Here is a 19,890-nt window from a genome sequence, read left to right on the forward strand (position 1 = left end):
TCAAACTGAAAACCAGGAAATAAATAGCAAACAATATGAGCTAGAATTTATGGAGTGCAAAATGCTAGTTAGGAAAGATAAAAGCCCAAAGTAAAATTCACACATTGCAGCGCTAAAGACAAAAGATAGTGTGCCATTTACAAGAATATTATGAAGAAAATAATTCTAAAAAGTGTATGTGGTTCTAATTAGATGGAGATGGCTTTATGTTAGAACTGCATAAAAGGTAAGAGTGCTCAACAGTTTTATTTTCTGAAAAGAAGGAGACTCATGCAGTCCCATCAAACGAGAATTAGCCATGCACTCTTCAGTTTTTCTACAAGAACTTTCTGCAGAATTAGAACAAAGGGTTATCACAGCAACGTGGTATGAAGCACTGTCCCAGCAACTGAGCACCAATGTTCTAGATACACACACAACCAAGGGGTGCTTCTGCCACTACCACTAATGCCAGTAGTGGCATGTGGTTAAAATGAGTCTGAGAATGCATGGGGACAGGAATGAAGACAGAGTCAGAAGGTTCATAGTCCTAAAAATATGTCTGAAAACAGCACTTGAATTTGTTGAGTTGCAAAGATCCATAAACCTTGAAAACATCTGTTTTAAAAACTGGAGAAGAGCATGTATTCACAGTCCTACCTGGACTGTGTTTTCTTCTGATCACCTGTGAGCTCTTCTCGCCACCCCTAGGACAGAACAGCCCATCACCACCACTGAATGAGGCTGGGGGCTCCTTCCCCTGCCAGCCCACCCATCTCATGTGGATGGAAACCACGTAAGAACTTGGGTGGACAGCACTCAGCTGCTCAGAACAATCGTGCTCTTGGCTTTCCCCCTGTAATGCTTGAGAGCCCTCACGATGTCTCTGCGTGCCTGAGGTAGGATGAAAACAGACCCAAAGAAGCAATCTTCCACCACCACTCCAGCAGAAGGAAAGGGGGCTTACAAGCTTGAGGAGCTTCAGGAGGAGGAGAGCTGGGACCAAAAGGATCAGAATTGCTAGAAAAGGGTAGATGTGGACCATAATAGTTTCCTTCTGTTAGATGCTTGTAATCACTACTGACACAAAGTCACAATGAATCTCTGGGGAACACTGAAGGACTGAAAGACAGCTGCTATATGATAATATTCAGAGAAGGGAAACATAATGATCCAGCTATCCCCTGGATGACAAGACTGACATCCATCCCAAGCAAAATACCAGAAAAGCTGATAAGAAAGATGAATTACATCACTTAGCAGAATTCTATGGAGTATCATGCTCTTTGGAGTGAAACTAACTCACTGAGAAGTCTTCACATCCAGCTGACAGAGGAGTTCACTTGTATTAGTAACTTAAGTTAGCAGCACAACATTCTGCTTTTAAAAAGCCCCAACGAAGCATTACAGTGCACAGTTTCCACAAGTAAATAATCTGTCAAGTGACAGAATAAAAAGAAAAGTAGTCATAGAGAAATCACTACTAAATAGAAGTTTAACAAAGACTTTACAGACATTGAGGTTCAATGCAAACTCATTGGCAATAATATTTAGAAAGTTAAAAAAATTTAGAAGTTTGATAAATAATGCTGAAGACACAGTGAAACAGCAACCTGCAGTGCCCAGTAAGCCGTTTTTCTTTATTCACAATGTATTTTAATACAGTCAAATGCAAACACTTGCACCTCAGAATAGGGAATGCACATCATTGATACTGAATAGGGACTGCATCCTGAAATGTGAGTGATTCTTGAAAGGAATTAGGGATCAAAGGGAAAAATGAATACAATCCATAGTTTGAGCTGCCAGGGAGGAGCTGCTACAAAGGGAGCTGATGCAGATGCTAACCTAAGTGAAGTGGGTTAAAGGTTTACATCTGCTTAAAGATATGATAAGACTGATGCTGGAACAGTGCGTACAGTTTGCATATAAGTGTTCTTCAAGTAATGTTAGAAACTGGTAAGAGTGAGCAAAGAAGCTAAAATAAATACTTGGAGGCTGAAGAAATTTATTTGCATAGAAAAAAGATTTAGGTGATTTGAGCAAAGTGAAGTACTTCCAGGGAAGATACAAGTACTGAATTATTTTAATCTGAAACACAGCAAGCACTTAGAAAGTGAAGCTGAACCCAGATACATCCAAATAAGAAATAAAGCATTAATCTGTAACATCATGAGCATTTAAACACTGGAAGAAGGTACAAAGAATTTAATGGATCCTGTTGTCTTGAAACCAGTGTTAGATGCCTTTTTTGTAATATGCACTTTATCCTAAGAGAAGCTATACTTGAATTAAATAGAAACAGTTGAGTTGAACACAGGCATACTCAGAAGAAAAAAAATCTTTGGTAGCTATCAGAGGTCAGATTACATTATCCAATGATCTCTCTTTCACTAAATTTTATGAATCATTTCCTGCCCAAATGTAATCACATACCATGCATTCAATGCCTGAACTACAAGAAAGGGCTGTGCAGACCACAGCTTCAAAGAGGCACAGCTATTGAAGAGGCAGCCTGTGAGCAGGAAGGTTGTGTGTGTGCACACCCCTGCCATGCCACAGCACCGTGCTGCAGTTCCACCAGCACAGCAGGAAGGGCATGGAGCTGGAGAGTGGCTTGGCTTTTCTCAGGATTATGTGTTTCCACCTTGGCAGGGTCAGCTCTGGAAAAAGACTTCCAGTCACAGTGGCTCATCAACACGACAGAAATCTACCTGCCTGCTCTCACTAAATTAACTGTGATTAGCACATTTGTGCCAAGTTTGGTGCTTCTAATGAGTGGCCAGGTCTTAGGAGAAAGTATGGTAACAGTTTTGGATATATCCTTGTAAATAGCAAATTTCTAGCTGAAATTACCCCATTTAAAAAATAACAGGAGCAAAGAATGAATAAGGATTATGAAACTGAGCCCCACAGTCAGAGTGCAGGAGCGCAAACTGTTTGGGTTATCAAGAAGAATGGCAACAGAGAACTTCCGTACAATAAGTAACTGCATTACGTAGGAAACAAACATTTCGTGACAAGAAACAAACACTTCTAGCAAGATCCAATTTACTGAACTTGAGGCTAATTAAATCCAAATAACAGTTAAATGACTATCAAAATAATTTACCAAAGCCTGTAGAGGATTCTTTTTTCTTAACAAAACTAATGGATCTGTGTGGTAAGAATTTGTTGAAGGATGTCCAATGGTCCAGTTTTACGTGAGATTGAAGCAAGATCACAGTGGCTCTTTCTGGCCCTAAAATTTCCTTTTCTACCTCAATTATTTCCCCAGTGAAAGAGCAGTGGGTTAAATCTCAAACATGAGGAGTTTTCAGAAGAGTAAAAAAAAGTATCTAATGCTTGATTTAGAGAGGGTGTTCTACAAGTATCAGGGATCATATGTTGTCTGACAAACACACATAAAATCTCTCTTTAATTTCCTTTGAAAAAAATTGTGTACAGATTTGGCTACGTTTGGAGCTTCTAGGAAAAAATCCAGCTTGCGTGTGCTCGGCAGACTTGTTGTAGTCTGACAGTTATCTACAGCTTCTGCCTGAGCTGAGCCCACGTCATCCCCTCCATTCCTCCCACAGGCATCTGCACTGTGCACATGCATCCCCGTGCGCTTCACAGGGCTCCCCCCCGAGCAGCAAAGGCAGCACCACACCTTCCCTATTGCTGTCCCTCCCTATCCTGGTGCTACAAAGGATTCCAAATATAAGGCACGGGAACAAGGAGTCAGCCACGGGAAAGACTGAAGCAGACTGGGACAAGGCAGGGAGGAATAGCAGAAGGCTTGTAGTCCTGACTCTCAGCACCCCTAAGACCTGAAAAGAGATGCTGTGCTCAGAAACACTCCAGAAAAGGAGCATTAAGGAGCACTGCTTTTGTATTATCATTAGGAATTCCAAGTAACCATTGAAAATTTAGGGGGTTTGCCAGAAATAAGGTGGCCAGCACCTTCCTACTGCAGTCTCCCTTCCCAGTCTCTTGTGGGTTCCTTTGCCTTCACTGCCTGCCTTAGGGGAAGCAGTCTGAGCACCAGGAGCCAGACTCCTCTCCTGCCCCGCTTGGAGAGCTGATGGAGGCAATCGGGGCTCCGCAGGGGCTGTAGGAATTAGGGCTGCAGGATGCAAGGCACACACCTACAGCCTGGGACATCAGAGGCACCAGCCCTCACTTTCTGGGAGCCTTGGTCTGTTCTAAGAGTGTTGGACACTCGGTACTGCAGCTGGAGTCAGCCAGCACCGAGCTCTGAGTGATCGCGAACCAAAGGCTGCGTCTCCTGGAAAATCATCTCCTGAGCGCCTGGCATCAAGCAAATGAGAATAAGTGTTTCAGGTTTATCACTTCTAATAAGTCCAGATGTCTCAGCAGTATAATAAAGATTAACTCAGTGGTGGCTTTGATGTACCTAAATACTAAAGTAACAATAGCCACTGAAGAGTCTGTAACAAAATGAATAGCGCTTTTTTTACATAGGATTTGAACAGTACAGGGACTATGAGGTGAATGAGGATAATAGAAACAAAATACACAACTTCTGCTTTAGTATGAGATAAAGTTTAGTTCCTGTCCACACAAGTGAGGAATTTAACAGCTGGACTTGATGTTCTTAGAGGTATTTTTCAATCTAAGTGTTTTATGAATTTATGTTTACTCCTAGGTTTCCTAATTTGCAAGTGCTTGACTTTAAAACAGAGCAGCCCTTTGCTACAGAATGGATATGTAGCTACACTCTTCTTCTTTAGCAAAACAATAATTTCAATCGTTATTCTTCCATCACAAACAAATTCATCAGGGGACTGAATTGTCTCATCAGCCTTTCTTTCTTTTTATGTTTATATAAGAAAGCCTGAAATTAAGTTCAAGGACTCTTCTTTTGAGCTTTGAGGATGTAAATAAATAACTTCTTAAAAAAGCTTAGATGCAGTTTTGATGGGTTTTTTTAAGTGATGTTTGAAAAATACAGCTGTTTTTAGAACTTCTAACATGCACTCTGTCACTTGGGGAAGGATACACATGGTAGCACATATAAAAACACACCAAAAAAATTAATATTAGGAATATGTCTGTAGTTTGTAGAGTGGTATCTCTTTCTATGAGGCTTACTTTGGCCCTCTATTGTCTATACCACAGACCTTCTGAGGAAAATATAAGGTTGCCACAGCAGCTGGACTTTTCATAGGAAGGCATGAGCAGCAATGAAAAGTTTTTCTACAGCTGGGGCATTTTGGATATTGTCTGAACCATATGGATTATTTGATGCCCAACCAGACAGTCAATCTTGCATTGCAATCTTTCCCTCAGTAGGGATATTAGTGTAGCATGTTGCACTTTTAAACTCTCAGGAACATAATATCTTTGAGATCTTTGTCCCTCTGCTCTGTTTGCTGGAACCTGACTAACAGGTCACAAGAAAAGCAGACGTCATGAAAGCATAAGCATCATTTCCATAGCAAACCTGACTAAAACCAGTAAGATAGGTCAATGAAATATTTCTATCCTGAATGGTAGCAAGGCCTCAGCTCATCTGTCTTCCACCCATAGCTAGGTTCAGGTTTTGGGAGCAGCTTTATGCTGGCAACACAGAGCTCAGTACAGAGAACAGCTCAAGCATGTTTGTTAACTGTATATATAATTTGTCAGACAGGTTCTGCCCAGATTTAGCTCTGTGCTGTCATGATAAGGCTTCTAGAGCTAATTAGTTATTCAAGTTTATGCAGTTCATTAGCTTGTCTTCAATTTTAAGTGAAGGATTAATATCCTTAGATAAAAGAGGATAACAATATCCCTTTGAATTGCTTTTCACAAGACACGTGTGGCTGTGCACTGACTGCCTATTGGGTTGTTTTATCCTCATGCCCCACTCCCTCTTCCTCCATAAGGTGGTATATGCTCTAGCACCCACACAGCTGTGATGGGGTAAATTAGACATGTTCCTTGGAGTTACAGAACTAGCCACAGAGTGCAAATATAATTAAGAACTGGTCCTCCAAACCCTCTTGTGAGTTCACCGGCGTTCCTGGTTATTCTCCCAATCACCTCTGTTTTAATACCCAGCTTGTCATTTCATCACACTTCAACTGTCTGAGGTTTTGGGGTTCTCTTTGAAGTACTAGAACAAGGATCTTTGATAAGAATACTTATCATCCTGCATCCATCCACAAGGCTAGACTAGAAATGTGGTTGTATTGAGTTTGTGTGGCCAGGTTTTGGTAGCAGAGGAGCTATAGGAGTGGCTTCCATGAGAAGATGCTGGAAGCTTCCCCCATGTCCAACAGAGCCAATGCCAGGCTGCTCCAAGGTGGGCCCAGCACAGGCCAAGGCAAAGCCAATCAGAAATGGCAATAGTGTCTCTGTGATAACAAATTTAAGAAGGAAAAAAAAGGTATTGTGCAGAATAAATTGTGCTCAGAGAAAAGGGGAGTAAGAGTATCCAAGAGGAGCAACTCTGCAGACACCAAAGTCAGTGAAGAAGGGGGAGGAGGTATTCCAGGTGCTATAGCTGAGATTCTCCTGTACCAGGCAGTTGTGCCCCTGCAGCTCATGGAGATCCACAGGGAGCAGCATGGAGAAGACACAGACCAGAGCAAGGGGATGCCTGACAGGAGGCTGTGACCCTGTGTTGGAGCTGGCTCATGGCAGGGACCTGCAGACCCACAGAGAGAGTGTGTCCAGTGAGAGTCCTTCGTGGTTTGTGGGGGATCTGTGCTGGAGCAACGTGTCCTGAACAACTGCACTCAATGGGAAGGGACCCACACTGGAGCAGTGTGTGGAGAACTGTAGCCTGTGGGAAAGATTCAGGCTGGAGAAGTTCATTAAGAATGGTCTCCTGTGGGAAGAACCCCACCTTGGAGCAGAGGAAGATTCCTCTCTCTGAGCAGTGGAGAAACATGTGGTGAACTGACCATAACCCCATTCCCTGTCTCCCTGCACCACTGAGAGAAAGGAGGTACAGCTGGAAAGAAGGGAGGTGTGAGAGGAAGGTATTTTTAAGATTTGTTTTACTTCTCGATCGCCTGGTCTGATTTTGATTTGTAATAAATTAATTTCCCCAAGGTGAATCTGTTTTGCCCATGATGATAATCAATGAGTGATTTCTTGCTGCCCTTATCTCAGCTCACGAGCCTTTGTAATGTTTTCTCTCCCCTGGCCAGCTGAGGAAGGGAGTGATAGAATGCTTTTGGTGGGCCTGGCATCCACCCAGGGTCAACCCACCACAACAGTGCAATTTTGGAATAAATGCAAACAGCGTGATGGGAAACCCTGAGTTATGCAAATGGAGGCTATGGGTAGGTTACAGAATTGAGTAGATGAGACAGGACAGAATCACCAGCAACCATTTCCAGGAGTTTTCTACTCTAAAGCCAAAATGGAACTTAAATGGGAGTTTCATCAGGAAAGAATTGCTTATCAAATTCAGGAAGACTCTCCACAGTAGCCAGTAAGATGATGATGCTCTTCTGCAAGTGGGCCAAGATCCAGTTCCAAGTCTTTAGAAAAAGTCTATCCTACACAATAACTGTACTCTCAATGTCCTGATCTCTCTATTTTTTTCTATAAAAGGCTTCTTAAAAGATTTTAGTTGTACTCCATTGCACTACAGGAGAAAAATATGTGACAGCTCATCAATTTTGAATATCTATTTTTCCATATATATATATATATACATGGTTCATATATAATTCATTGGTATCATATATTTGCACTTTTTCTGCATCCCTAGAGACAATGTGGAAAGAGACAAAAGTGGCCATCTTTGGCTCAGAGACACAGCCTGTCCTCAGAGGAGCCTGTGTGACACCGGGATAACACAGAATAGCATTCCTCCAAAGAAAAGAAGAAAAAGAGACCTGGATCTAAGGCAAACAAAATGGAGACTGCTTTAAACATTATGAAATGTATGTAGGACTAGGAAGGCAGAAAAACCAGTAATACAGCTAAATATAAAATCAGCTTTTTGGGGAGATGCAACCCTATTCTTCTCCAGGCTTTGCTCTTCTGTGTTGTTTCTACTCAGTTATTCAGTGGAAGAAAAAGAGTAACTGAGGATGAACTTAAAATAGCCCCACAACAGAGGTTCAGCAGAGCTTAGATATCTGAAGATCCAAAGGTAAAACAAAACATCAACAACAGAAATAGACCCCAACCTTTCAGGGAGGGGAAAAAAGGTGTTTTTCTCAAAGCTTGAGATGGAAAATGGGAATGCAGAGAAAAATTGAAATTAAACATGAAGTATTTTCTCCTGGAACTCTGAAAGTTATGTTAGCTTGATGTTTAAATTGGCATTGTTATTATTATTAACGTTGCAGTTCAGTGTTTTAAAATGTTTGTGCCACCATTGTAAAAAACCACTTAGTTTGGAAGAAGCGGGTCACAGATTGGAAAAACACACCAAGAGCCAGGCTGCCGTGTGAGTTGTCAAGCTTTTGCTCAATTTTTGCAAGTCTTCAGTTTAATGGAGTACATGAAAATCAGAATGGAAACTCAAAAGTTCCTGTTTTTTCAAATACTGAATCTGAAAACAAAAGTAAAAATAAAAGCTGATGTAGCTAATATTTTTAATGCAAATACAGCTAAACAAGTAATACTGGTTGAAAGGCTGTCTAGTTTTGTCTGCTGTGCTGACAAGGCACTAGTCCATCACACTGGTTTGGTTAAGTACTAAAATACACTGCAGGTCCTTAATCACCAATGTATAAGGCCCATGCAAACATCACAAAGCCCAACAAGGCCAAGGGCAAGGTTCTGCACATGGGTCAGGCAGCTCCAAGCCCAGGCTGGGCAGAAAATGGATTGAGGGCAGCCCTGGAGAGAAGCACTTGGCTCCAGGGAGACCTTACAAAAGCCTTCCAGTACCTAAAGAGAGCCAACAAGAAACCTGGAGAGGGAATTTTCACACGGGCATGCAGCGACAAGACAAGGAGCAATGATTTCAAAGTGAAGGCAAGTTTAAATGAATTGTCAAGGATAAATTCTTTACAGTGAAGGTGCTGAGACACTGGCACAGGTTGCCTGGAGAAGTTGCAGGTGCCTCATTCCTGGAAGTGTTCAGGTTCAGGTTCAGGTTGAATGGGGCCCTGAGCAACTAGCTGAAGGTGTCCCTGCCTATGCAGTGGGGTAAGAATTAGAATCTTTAAGGTCCCTTCCAATCCAAACCACTCTGTGATCTATGATTCTGTGTTTTCCTCTCCAGAACCACAAATTTCTCCTTTGCAAGCTAAATATTCCCATTATGGTTTTGAGATCTATGGATATACCTTCCTTTTTCATGTGTTATTTGACAACTTCTGGAATTTTTTATTGTAAATACTTCTACTGTTTTAGAGACATGTGTCCGGAGACAAAAATATGTTTAAATACATTTTCAAGTTACCTACAGTACTACTTTCTTCTAATACTACTTATATCTGTTACTGCCCTGAAGTAGCCAATATAAAAAAATTAATTATCATTAATAATCCTAGCAGTGTTTTTTTCTATATGCTCATTTAAGTTTTGATCATGCATTTATTAATTTTAAAATATTAATTTTCATAAACAAGTCACGACTGCAAGTATTTCACTTTATATTTTTAGGGCAATAGATGGGGGGAAAATTTGACCTCTTACCTTCAAAACTCCCAGAATTTTATTTGTCTCTAAGATAAAAAAGCAAACATTTTATTACATCACATCTATCACAGTATCACCTGTTGTTAAGCATTTGTTACTATCCAAAACCACCTGACACTTATAGAGAAGCTAGTATAAGATTCACTGATTCACATGCACTCCTGAAAAGTAATAAACAGGCATTTTTCATGGAGTGAAAATCGCAGGGAATCTCCCCAATTACAGGGTAGGAAAGAGCTCTTTCATCTGCTTTTATAGCCTGCCTTCCCTCCCCAGCCCCTTACCACCCATCTACCCCAAGACAGAAAGATTTTGTTAATCGTTGCACATGGGACTGAAAAGACCCTCAAGAGACTGTACAGAACATCATTCCCTGCTTCATACAGAAGCAGCTGTACCAAAACCATTCAGAGGTTGCATATCTGAGAAATGGCTTGTGAGCATGAAAGACTTGTCTGTTTTCTCTAGCTAAATCAATTGATTTAATAAAAAAGTGCCACATCTTTCTAGTCTTTTACAGGCTTAGGCCATCATAGCTGTAACAACACAGCTGTTAAACCACTCCCCAGTGGTGCTTATACTGAAGAAGTACAGTTTCTATGAGTACCCCAGAGATTTTATTCTAGCACTTAACTACCACAATTTTTTTCCTAAGCATCTTAAACTAAATTTCCCTTACAACACAACATAAATTAAGATTTCATCATAATTTCCTGCCCTAATTGACATGAACCTAAATTACAGTTTAAATTCAACTAAGTTCACAGCTAATACTACATTTCTGATTATTTTTTACTTCTTTCCCTTTACTTTTCTTGTCTCTAGACTAAAAAATTATTCTAATCCTTTTTTGTAAGCTATTTTTTTACACATCTGATAATCACTTTTGCTCTTCTCTGGACTCTTAATTCTATCTGCAATTTTTTTCTCGAGAACTCTGCTCCCAAATGAGTGCAATATTCTAGCTAAGGACCCACCTGAGCTGAACCAGACAAAAAGATTCATTTACCTCAGAAAAAACATTTCTATCATTACACACCATTTTTAAAACAGTGCAATGCTACTGACTCACGTTTAGTTTGTGAACAACCACATTTCCACATCCTTTTCTCCTTAGCCATTCCCCATGCTATATTTGAGTACATGATTTATTACTGACTAAAGATAAAACCTTTGTACTAAACCTTATAGACTCATATCCTGGTTGGTTTTCTGGAGGTTGTGACTGTCAAAAATCACTCTGAATTTAACTTTTATCTTCCAGAGTGCCTGAAACCTGTTTGGTGACCTCTGCAGGCTGAATGCCCACATGCTCTGGCCCCTCATTTGAGACATTCATGAAATAGGGAACAGTTTGACAGATTCTGTGGAGTACCAGCCTGAATGGTAGTCCTGTCAGTATACCCCTCCAAAATCTCTAATGCCTATACTCCTTGCCCACAAAACAACCTCATCAAATTTTGCTTCTCTATAAGTGGCCTGAAACAAGAAGAAAGCACAATGGTTGTAGAATGATTCCTCATTTTAGGACAAGGAGAGGGAGACTCAGTCTGACAAGTGCACAAGGAGTTCTCAGATATCAGAAAAACACATTTTGGAGAAGCAAATCCCTGTGAGAGACAAGGAGGCCAAGAAGAGATGCTTTGCAAACAATGCTGTCCTGAGTGTAAGATGAGAACATAATATTTGAAGTTTCAGTGAAGAAAAACGTTCAAGAGATTACTTAGCATCATGACTCCCAGGGATCTGTACCCTACCAAATGTAGCAAAGAGCAGCCAGGAAAGAGAGACAATGACCCCAAAACTGCCACACATTCAACTTCACTCTGTTTCAGCTGAAATGTTACCAAAGAGGGAGAAACTCTCTCAATGGTAGTTTTCTATACTCCTAACAACAAAACTTGATTTTATGTGAGCATATGTTTTCAGCAAGCTAAACATACTGAAATGACCACCATTGTGCATCAATACCAACGCAGTTAAAGAGTAAGGAATAAATATCTAGCATATTAGTGAATGCACACATATTTCTGTTGAGTATAGAGCAATAGCTCCAGTGCACCAGGCAGCCCTGCAGTCACAGAACAAACACAATTGCAAACACCATGTCCTCCAGCCCTAGCTTCATATGGATCACATCATGCAAATTATTTGTGTTGCCTGCAGATGCAGCCTTAATTCAAAAGCACGGACAGTATAGTCCAGCCCTCGTGCCACAAGTACCTGGGTACAGAATAAATGCCTTGTTCACAAATGCTCATAGTGAAGACCTTCCACTGACATAGACAGCTGAGCACTGCCACCTTGCACAATTTTACACAGCCATCCTCCACTTGCCCTGTCTCTGCACACCAGATGGAACCTCTCAGAGGAAAATAATATGATTCAGAATGGGGTTTCAAGGTAAAAGAGATACACTGGGTCCCTTGTGATTGTAGCTGAGCACCTGTGAACCTGAGGGTTGCACTTGAGTGAACAGCTTCTACCTAATCTGAGCTGAAACAGTTGTATCACACACTGGCACAGGGAATCCTGGGGATTCCTAACTATTTGGGGTGCATTTAGTTGGCATTGTGCTGGCATAATTTTTTCCACCCCACCTGTGCAACCCTGTAAGTCCATCAGTTCGAGTTTTGTAGTTACCTATGACATACTTGATATGTTGACAGCAGTACCACACAGACAGGACTTGCTACCGAAATCTCCAAGTTCAAGACTCTGAAGGTAAGTTGAATTAAATCCAACATGACTGTGAACAGCTCTGTGGGAGTTCTGGACAGACAGAGACATACTCCTAAAGCATTTCTGTCTCAAGATGTTCATCTGGTTCCTGACTCAGTCAAATTCCTTGCAAAGCACCTTGAAATTTTTCATTCTTCACGCAGACCCAGAAAGATCACCTTCCTCTTGAAAAAAAAAACCAAAAAAAAAGGCCTAATTGGTACACACTAGGCTGCATATTTGCCATCGTGTCCACCTTCTTTGCTTTGACCTCAAAACATTTGTAGAAATTGTGATCTGCAGTTTCCTAGTGGCAATTTGCATACAGGGCCAACAATGAAACTGTTTCTCTCAAAAGCAGGAGCAGCTCGCACTTCTGCTAGCCAAGTATGGCTGGATATATTTAGATTTAGATTTAGATTTAGATATTAACATGTATCTCTGACATATAAATAATCTTTTGCACCAGCTGGTAACTGACAGGAAATTAACTTCTGGGGCAAAGACATCTGTTGCCAGTTGTCATGGTTTAGTTGAGGTGTTGGGGCATAGGTTGGACTCGATGATCTTTAAGGTCTCTTCAACCAAGTCATGCTGTGAATTCTATGAATTCTGTGTTTGCTTCTCATACCTTGTTGCAGCAGTGCCCTGCTCCGAGCACCAGAAACTGCTGGACTGCTGCAGATTTCTCCTGTCCCGCTTTGTCACGGCCATGTGGTGACAGTGTCCATCACCAGTGACCTGTCACAAACACGGCACTTAGGCAGTAATTGTGTGCAAATGCTCGTACTGGCAAATATCCCTTTGCCAACCTCACAGCCAAACCACACTGCTCTGCCTGTGCCGGGGAAGCAGGCTGGAGCTTCCTGCTCTCCAGGTAACCCCCCTCAAGTGGGGGCAGGAAGGGTTGAGCAGAATCCCACTTGTGCCACTCAGGCAGATTGGGTTAGCAGCTGATGAGTTGTGGTAATCTGAGCTAGAACTTAGTCCTCATGGGTAAGCCAATTCAAATTGAAAACATCAACACTCTTCAGCAATGAGCTTGTGTGTGTGGACATGACTCAAATTAGAAGTAATGTCTGAGTTAGGACTAAAGTTATTCCATAGTGAAGACAAGTCCATGTTATCCAACATCCCCTTCCTGGGCTTCAAATTTAATGGTTATTCCAACATTAAAAAAAGTTTAAAACAGTCCTGGCTGACACTTCCTACCCAAACTTGGCAATTCCTTGAATTTTCCTCCAAAATCTGCTTTGTCCTAGCTGTCTCTGGGCACAAAGAGACACTCCCACATCCTTTACATTCCAGTTGGGGCTAATTGAACTCACATGTCAGCATGAGTCAGCAGTAATTACCAGGAATATTAAGGAAAGATTTGGCACCAGACTTTGATAATTCAATAGCAGAGCCCCCGTGTTCAGCAGGGTCTGCGATTGAATCAAACCCCTTAAACACACGACTGGCTGTATTGAGTTCTCTAGTCTTGTTTAACTACGCACAAGCAGTTCCTGATACTGAAAGCAATATAGTTTACTATATTTTTGGATATACCTACAGAAAGGAAAATTTAACGGAAAAAATAATTTCTGAGTAATAAATCCTCCTCGCTGGAGTTTAAATCTGTTTATACGCTGAAACCGATGAATCAATATTACACTGGCTGGCTGGTTTTTGTAAGCACTCGCATTGGAAGCAGGGCCTAAAAATGCATTTCCTCCTTACAATTCCTGAGCAGAAATGTGAATCAATGGGAGGCTGAGGTAATAATATACCTCCCCCCTCCCACGGCTCAGTTGAAATTAAAATCCTGAAGTGACAACAACCCGGCTTTTCCACATACGAGTGTGCGTTCCCCACCACTCTTCCTGATACAGTCCCCTCCGTACACCTTCACCCTCCAGACTGTGCAGCCTTGAGCTTCCAGACCTGGGGACTGGAGGTGTTTACACACTAGCCCAACACAGCCCCTAAAATCTTAAATCTTCTCCTCAACACTGAAGAACACCCGAACACACTTTTGTGGTCAGCTATGGCAAAAAAAATAATTTGTCACAAATATATACGGACACAGAGACGCGGCGGATGTGGCAGTGAAAAGTGAGGACTGTCTCAGCCTGTGCTCTGGCAGGGGATGCAGGAGCAACAGTGTTAAAGTCACCATCAAAACCTTAACTGGAAACTCTTTCTGGATCTTAATATCTACAGTATGAGGTACTTTGTTTTTCACGGAAATAAATTCTTGCTCTTGGTTGCAAATTAACCGAGTGTCTTGCCAGTGAATTTGATCTTGTCAGTCATAAAGTCTCTCGCTTAAATGAAATTTTTTAGTCTTAGCCCTGAATCATAACGCTCTCTACGTATTCATAAAAGAGAACTGTTTTATTTTATCTAGTACACAAACATATGTGCATCAACATTCTTCTCAACAGACTACTTCTGAACACAACCAGATAATTCGGTTTTATTTAAATTAAGTCATTGCTGTCTTTTTAAAATCTCCAACTACCAAACATCAAGCATACTCCAGGTTTTTTTCTGGACGATTTTTTTCCCCTTTTTATTTTCCTGGTTAAATAGTCCATCTCCTAGAAACTCACTAAATGACGCACAAACATTGTTTCTGTCTGTCTTCGGAAAAAAAAGTTTTTTACATGATACAACTTGGTTTTATGCTATTTAAATTATTCTTTTAAAAAGACGAAAAACTACAGCTTCACCCAAAGACATACAAAATTCTTGCTTGCTGAACAAAGTAACACGAAGTCAGAAAAAGCACCAGAGTCTTTTTCTTACTGCTTTTTAGCGCTTTGGTATGCCAAACTGAAACACAACAAGATCCCGTAGCGCAGAAGTTATAAAACGCTCAAAATTATTTCCAAGTCAAGTACTGGCTGACCCTAAGGCAAACCCACCCTTGTCCAGTTCCAAGCGAGGGCACCTGGGGCTCGGAAGAGGCAATGAGAAACTTTAGTTCACTTGTTTACCCTTCGAAAGGTCTCTCGAAGCCACAGTGCAAAGGATGTGGCCAAGGTGTCGCGGCGGACACCTCCGCCGTCCCGGTTTCAGCCCTCGGGACAGAGAAGCACTGCTTGGGCATCCCCCATCCGAGCGTCGGCGGGCACCGGCACCCCCGGGGCTCTCGCTTGGGAGCCTCGGACCGTCACCGGCGCCCGGCCGGGAGAAGCGCGGCGCGTCCTGCGGGGCAGCGGTCCCAGCGCCGCCGACACGGGCAGAGGGACCGCCGGCACCGCGGGACAGCGAGGGGCGAGGCGGCCGGAGCCGACAGCCCCCGGTTCCCCCGCACAGCCCGGGCTGAAGCCTGTCCTGCCCGCCGCGAGCCCTCGGGATGCAGCCACTTACCCCACGGTCCCCGCCACGACCCGGGGGTGCAAAGTTTTTCCGGGCGAGCGCAGCCCCCGGCCGCGGCGCGGGGCGGAGGTGCGGAGGAGCGGCGGGAGCGGGCCGGAGGGCGCCGGGGGTGGGAGGATGCTCGGGCGCCGCGTCCCTCGTGATCCAGGTGGCGGGCGGGCGGCCGAGGGACGGGCGAGCCGCGCTGCCCGCTCGCACGCGATCCGCGCCCGCCGCGCCCGCCGCCAATAGAGGGCGCTGCTGTGGCGGCTCCGCGGCCCGGGGAGCGGGAGCGGGGCCGGGATCCGCCGGGATCCGCCGGGCGGGACCGCCGCGTTCCGCGCCGCTGCCGCCGCTCGGCCGTGAGATCCGCGGAGCAGCCCGGAGGAGCCGGAGCCGGCTGCCCGCGGGGCGCTGCACCTGTCCGTGCCGCCCGCAGTCCCGCTGTCCCGGAAAGTTTAAAGGGAAAAGCGCCGTGCGGGTCCTTCCCCGCTTCGAGGATGCCTGGAACGGCCTCAGTGTCCCCCGCAGCGGTGCCTCTGCTCCGCGGCTGCCGCTCCGCCCGGCCCTGAGGTCGCTGCGCTTATCGTGCTCCGCGGCTCCCGCGGCATCAGCGCGGCTCCCTCGGTATCACCGGTGCCTTCAGTGCAGCGCCGCATGTACCGGCTTCTCCTGGAAGCCGAGTAGCAGCTGGGATAATTTCTTTAACTAGCAGTGTTTGCTTTATTTCCCCAGAACGTTTTGCCGACGGATTTCTGGTTTGTACTGGAAGGGGCAAGGGATCCCGGTCCAGCGGCCAGGCCTTCTGAGAGTGGCGCTAGATGCTGGAGTTCGGTAAGTACCTAAAGTGGCACTTGTATGGGAGGCTTAAGGAGAGGACAGACAAAATCAGAGCAGGCTGATGCAGAAAATTCAAGGTAACAGAGTGAAAAGCAGTCCTCTCCTTGGTGAGGTGCCAGTCCTTAGCAAGGAGATCCAAACTTTGAAGCCACAGCAGACTCCTGGGACTGGTTGCTGTGGGGACAAGCTGTCTGCTGCTCCTCAGACCTGGACTGCCGAGGTGCCCCCTCAAATGAGGATGCAGTGGCAGGTACCAGCCATCAGACAGCAGTGCCCTGCACCCACTGTCCCCACGCCAGACACAGTGCCTCAGCTGTCTGTGACCTATGCACACAGGCTGTCCCCTAGGAAAAGTCAATTATCAAGGTATAGGTGGCAGCAATACGGACGGGGGAGGGGGAGAAATTTCTTTCCTATATGTGTAATACAGGAAAGCAAAAAATTCTGCTTTTGCTAATCATAGAATACTTTGCGCTGGAAAGGGTCTTTAAAGATCATCTGGTCCAATACACCTGCAAGCATCTTCAGCTGGATCAGGTTGCTCATCCAAACAGACCTTGTGCATTTCCATGGATGGGGCATCTACCACCTCTCTGGATGACATATTCCAGGGTTTCACAACCCTCACTGTAAAACGCTCTCTTTCATCCAGTCTGAATGACCTAATAGATGTTTCATCCATATGAAGCTCTACTCTCAGGTTGCTTGTGGTACAGTCTGAATAGAAATGCAGTGCCTGAGCGCTAATTTACTGGGGAAGAGGAGAGGAGCAGGAGCACCAGAGAGTACTTGAGCCTTGTCCTCTCTCACCTGGACAGTGGTGAGGACCGTGGCCCCAGCTCAATGGTTGGTCTCCATGGCTGCACTCTTATGGATTCCCAGCTTTCCCAGGTCTTCAGAGCTGTCTCTCTGGAATGCCCTACCACCTGACCTCAAAACCACTACTAATTCTTTGGCTTGACTGCTCATGTCTTGGTTTTAGCAGGGAAACATTTTGACAAATCGACCCACAAAATAAACTACTATTTCACTGTTGCCCATGTTGTCCAAGATGAGGGGAAGCCCAGGCCCCAGCCCTCCTGTCCTGTGCATAAAGATGGAAGAGCCCAGCTCACAGGAGCACTATTGTTCCAGCAAAATAGAACCAGCCAGTGTTGTTGATTGCTCTGTTACATCTTCCCAGACAGAGCCTTGGCTATAAAAATAGATGCAATAATCCACATGGACAGTTGCAATTGTAAATGGCATTCAGAAAGCAAAAATGGAATTCATAGTTTGACACAGACATATCCCCAGTCCATCAGGATGTGACACACTGGCAGCGTGTCTGTGCCAAACTATGAATGTCATTATTTACTTTTCCTCCAAATGCAATTTACGATTGCAACCTTCGCTGTAAATTAGTGTATATATTTTATATTGGACTTTTCTGAGTGCCTTTGGTATTTTCTGCACTTATTATTTTCACAGGATTGAATGCAAGTTAGTCTACTTGGGCCACAATAAATCTTCAGGGACTACAGACTGTGCTTATGTTAGGAGGATTTGCCAGCATAACCATACCAGCAAAATCCTATCTGGCAGAGTCAAGGCCTATGTTTGGAAAGAGAAATCAAAGGCCATCAACACTGAATAGCTCTCCACTAGATGGAACAATGGTGCTTCTGCTGCCAGGCCATTGACAGGGAGTGATTTACCCAGAAGACAATTGGGGGGTGGGGGGATGGAACCCAGAAAGTTCTGGATAAGGGTGAGACAGTCATGGGATTGCTATTGTTCATTGCTCCTCCTGGTGAACTCAGTGCCACAGAGGAGAGCCGGGGAGCTGGGAGGTGTCTTGGTGCGTGAAGACACATCAGAGATCATTGACCACACATGAACCAGCTTTGAATTAGAAATGGTGTCACCACATGGTATTCAGGTCACCCGAACAAATCTCTTCCTGAGCTTGTTTGACTGAGACTGGGGCCCCAAGCTAGCATATGCCCAGCTTGGAATTTGGGCTCTTTTGCACCTGTCTGCAGTGATATGTCCAAAGACGATGGTTCAGATGCTTTGTGGGAGATTATCCCACGTACAGCTGAATGACCAAGTCCACAGAGAGAATATCTGTGCTGTGTTCTCTTCACTCCCTGGATTTTGCATTTTGTTAAAAGTAATTGCACTTGCCAGGCAAAAATTGTTTTTCATAACCTCATGCTGCTGACTGTTTATACTTACACCAGCTATGTGCAGATCATTTTTATACAAGTTAGGCTTACTGAACAACCGCCAGATACTTCTGTTTTCCTTCTTGAATTTTAATTGCTTACTTGCCCAGCATCTATTTTTAAAATGGAACTGTAAATGGAACAGTAAGTTCCATCACTTACCATAGATGCAGCGGGTCAGTGCTCGCCTTACTCCTCCTTTGCTCCTTCCTGCAGGGAATGTGAAAGAGTTATTAAGGAAACTCCCCAGTCTGACCATACATGAGACTCACTGGTAGTCTATAACACCAGAGACTTTAGCTGCTTCACCCACTTACTAAAATTTTCCTGAATGCAGTTTTAAAACAGGCATCTTTGAAACATCAGTCTTCTTTCTCACAAACTCCTGCTTGAAAATGTGTGCTCATCCAAAAGGTTGATGTGAACACTGAACTTAAGCTCATCCACACCTTCATTTTCAAGACCACCTGTCGTCAATTTCTCACACAATCCCATTTCATCTCTGGAAAATTATTATTGACTTCAGTCTTCATTTGTCTTCTTATGGTCAGCATTATTTCAAGCACCTACATACTCACAACATCCATTTTATCTCTAGTATTGCAGCTTTTTTGACTCTAGCCAGTTTCTCATCTGTATTTTTTTCTTATTTTTTAATATTCTCCATTATTTTTAGACTATTGGGAAGGAAGGTGATAGTATGCAGGAAACTAGCAGAGAGCTGGAAGCCAAGGTAATTTTCTTTTTGATCCTTTAACTAACACACATATTTAAAAAAAGAGACAGACATTCTTAATATTCTCATAAACACAAGCATTTCCTCCTGAAGCAGTACTGGTTGTTTCTTGCTCCTTTCATACTGCTTTTATAAATTCTGAAAGTACAAAGTGATTGAAATACACTCAATCTCCAGATTGCCAGAGCTAGCAATTTCAAACAATTTCAAATTAACTTATTTTCTTTGAATAGTGTTTCAGAATGATGCTATTTCAAGGGGAGGAAAAAGGCATATGAGATGTTTGGATAACATTCTTGTTAAACTGCAAGCTGTCCTCACTCTGGATTTAACTCCCAATTTAATCAACTGATCATTAGAAATGCAGGAGAAGTGAAATCACAGCTAAAAAAGCATCCTCATGACCAGATATTTTGACCAGATATTTTGTTTAGGTTTTGTTTGGCTTTTCTT

The 19,890-nt window shown here is 43.4% G+C and overlaps 1 protein-coding gene across 1 annotated transcript in view; it reads right to left on the reverse strand.

The window, feature by feature from the left end:
* Positions 1-15,959, reverse strand: part of AHRR (aryl hydrocarbon receptor repressor) — an 85,040-nt gene extending 69,081 nt beyond the window's left edge. Inside the window, exon 1 of the mRNA XM_005482919.4 lies at positions 15,664-15,959. The gene's annotated coding sequence lies outside the window, so the exon portion shown is untranslated. The remainder of the gene's footprint in view (positions 1-15,663) is intronic.
* Positions 15,960-19,890: the final 3,931 nt, after the last annotated feature.

Source organism: Zonotrichia albicollis, chromosome 1 (assembly GCF_047830755.1).
Source record: "Zonotrichia albicollis isolate bZonAlb1 chromosome 1, bZonAlb1.hap1, whole genome shotgun sequence".
NCBI classification, from domain to species: Eukaryota; Metazoa; Chordata; class Aves; order Passeriformes; family Passerellidae; genus Zonotrichia; species Zonotrichia albicollis.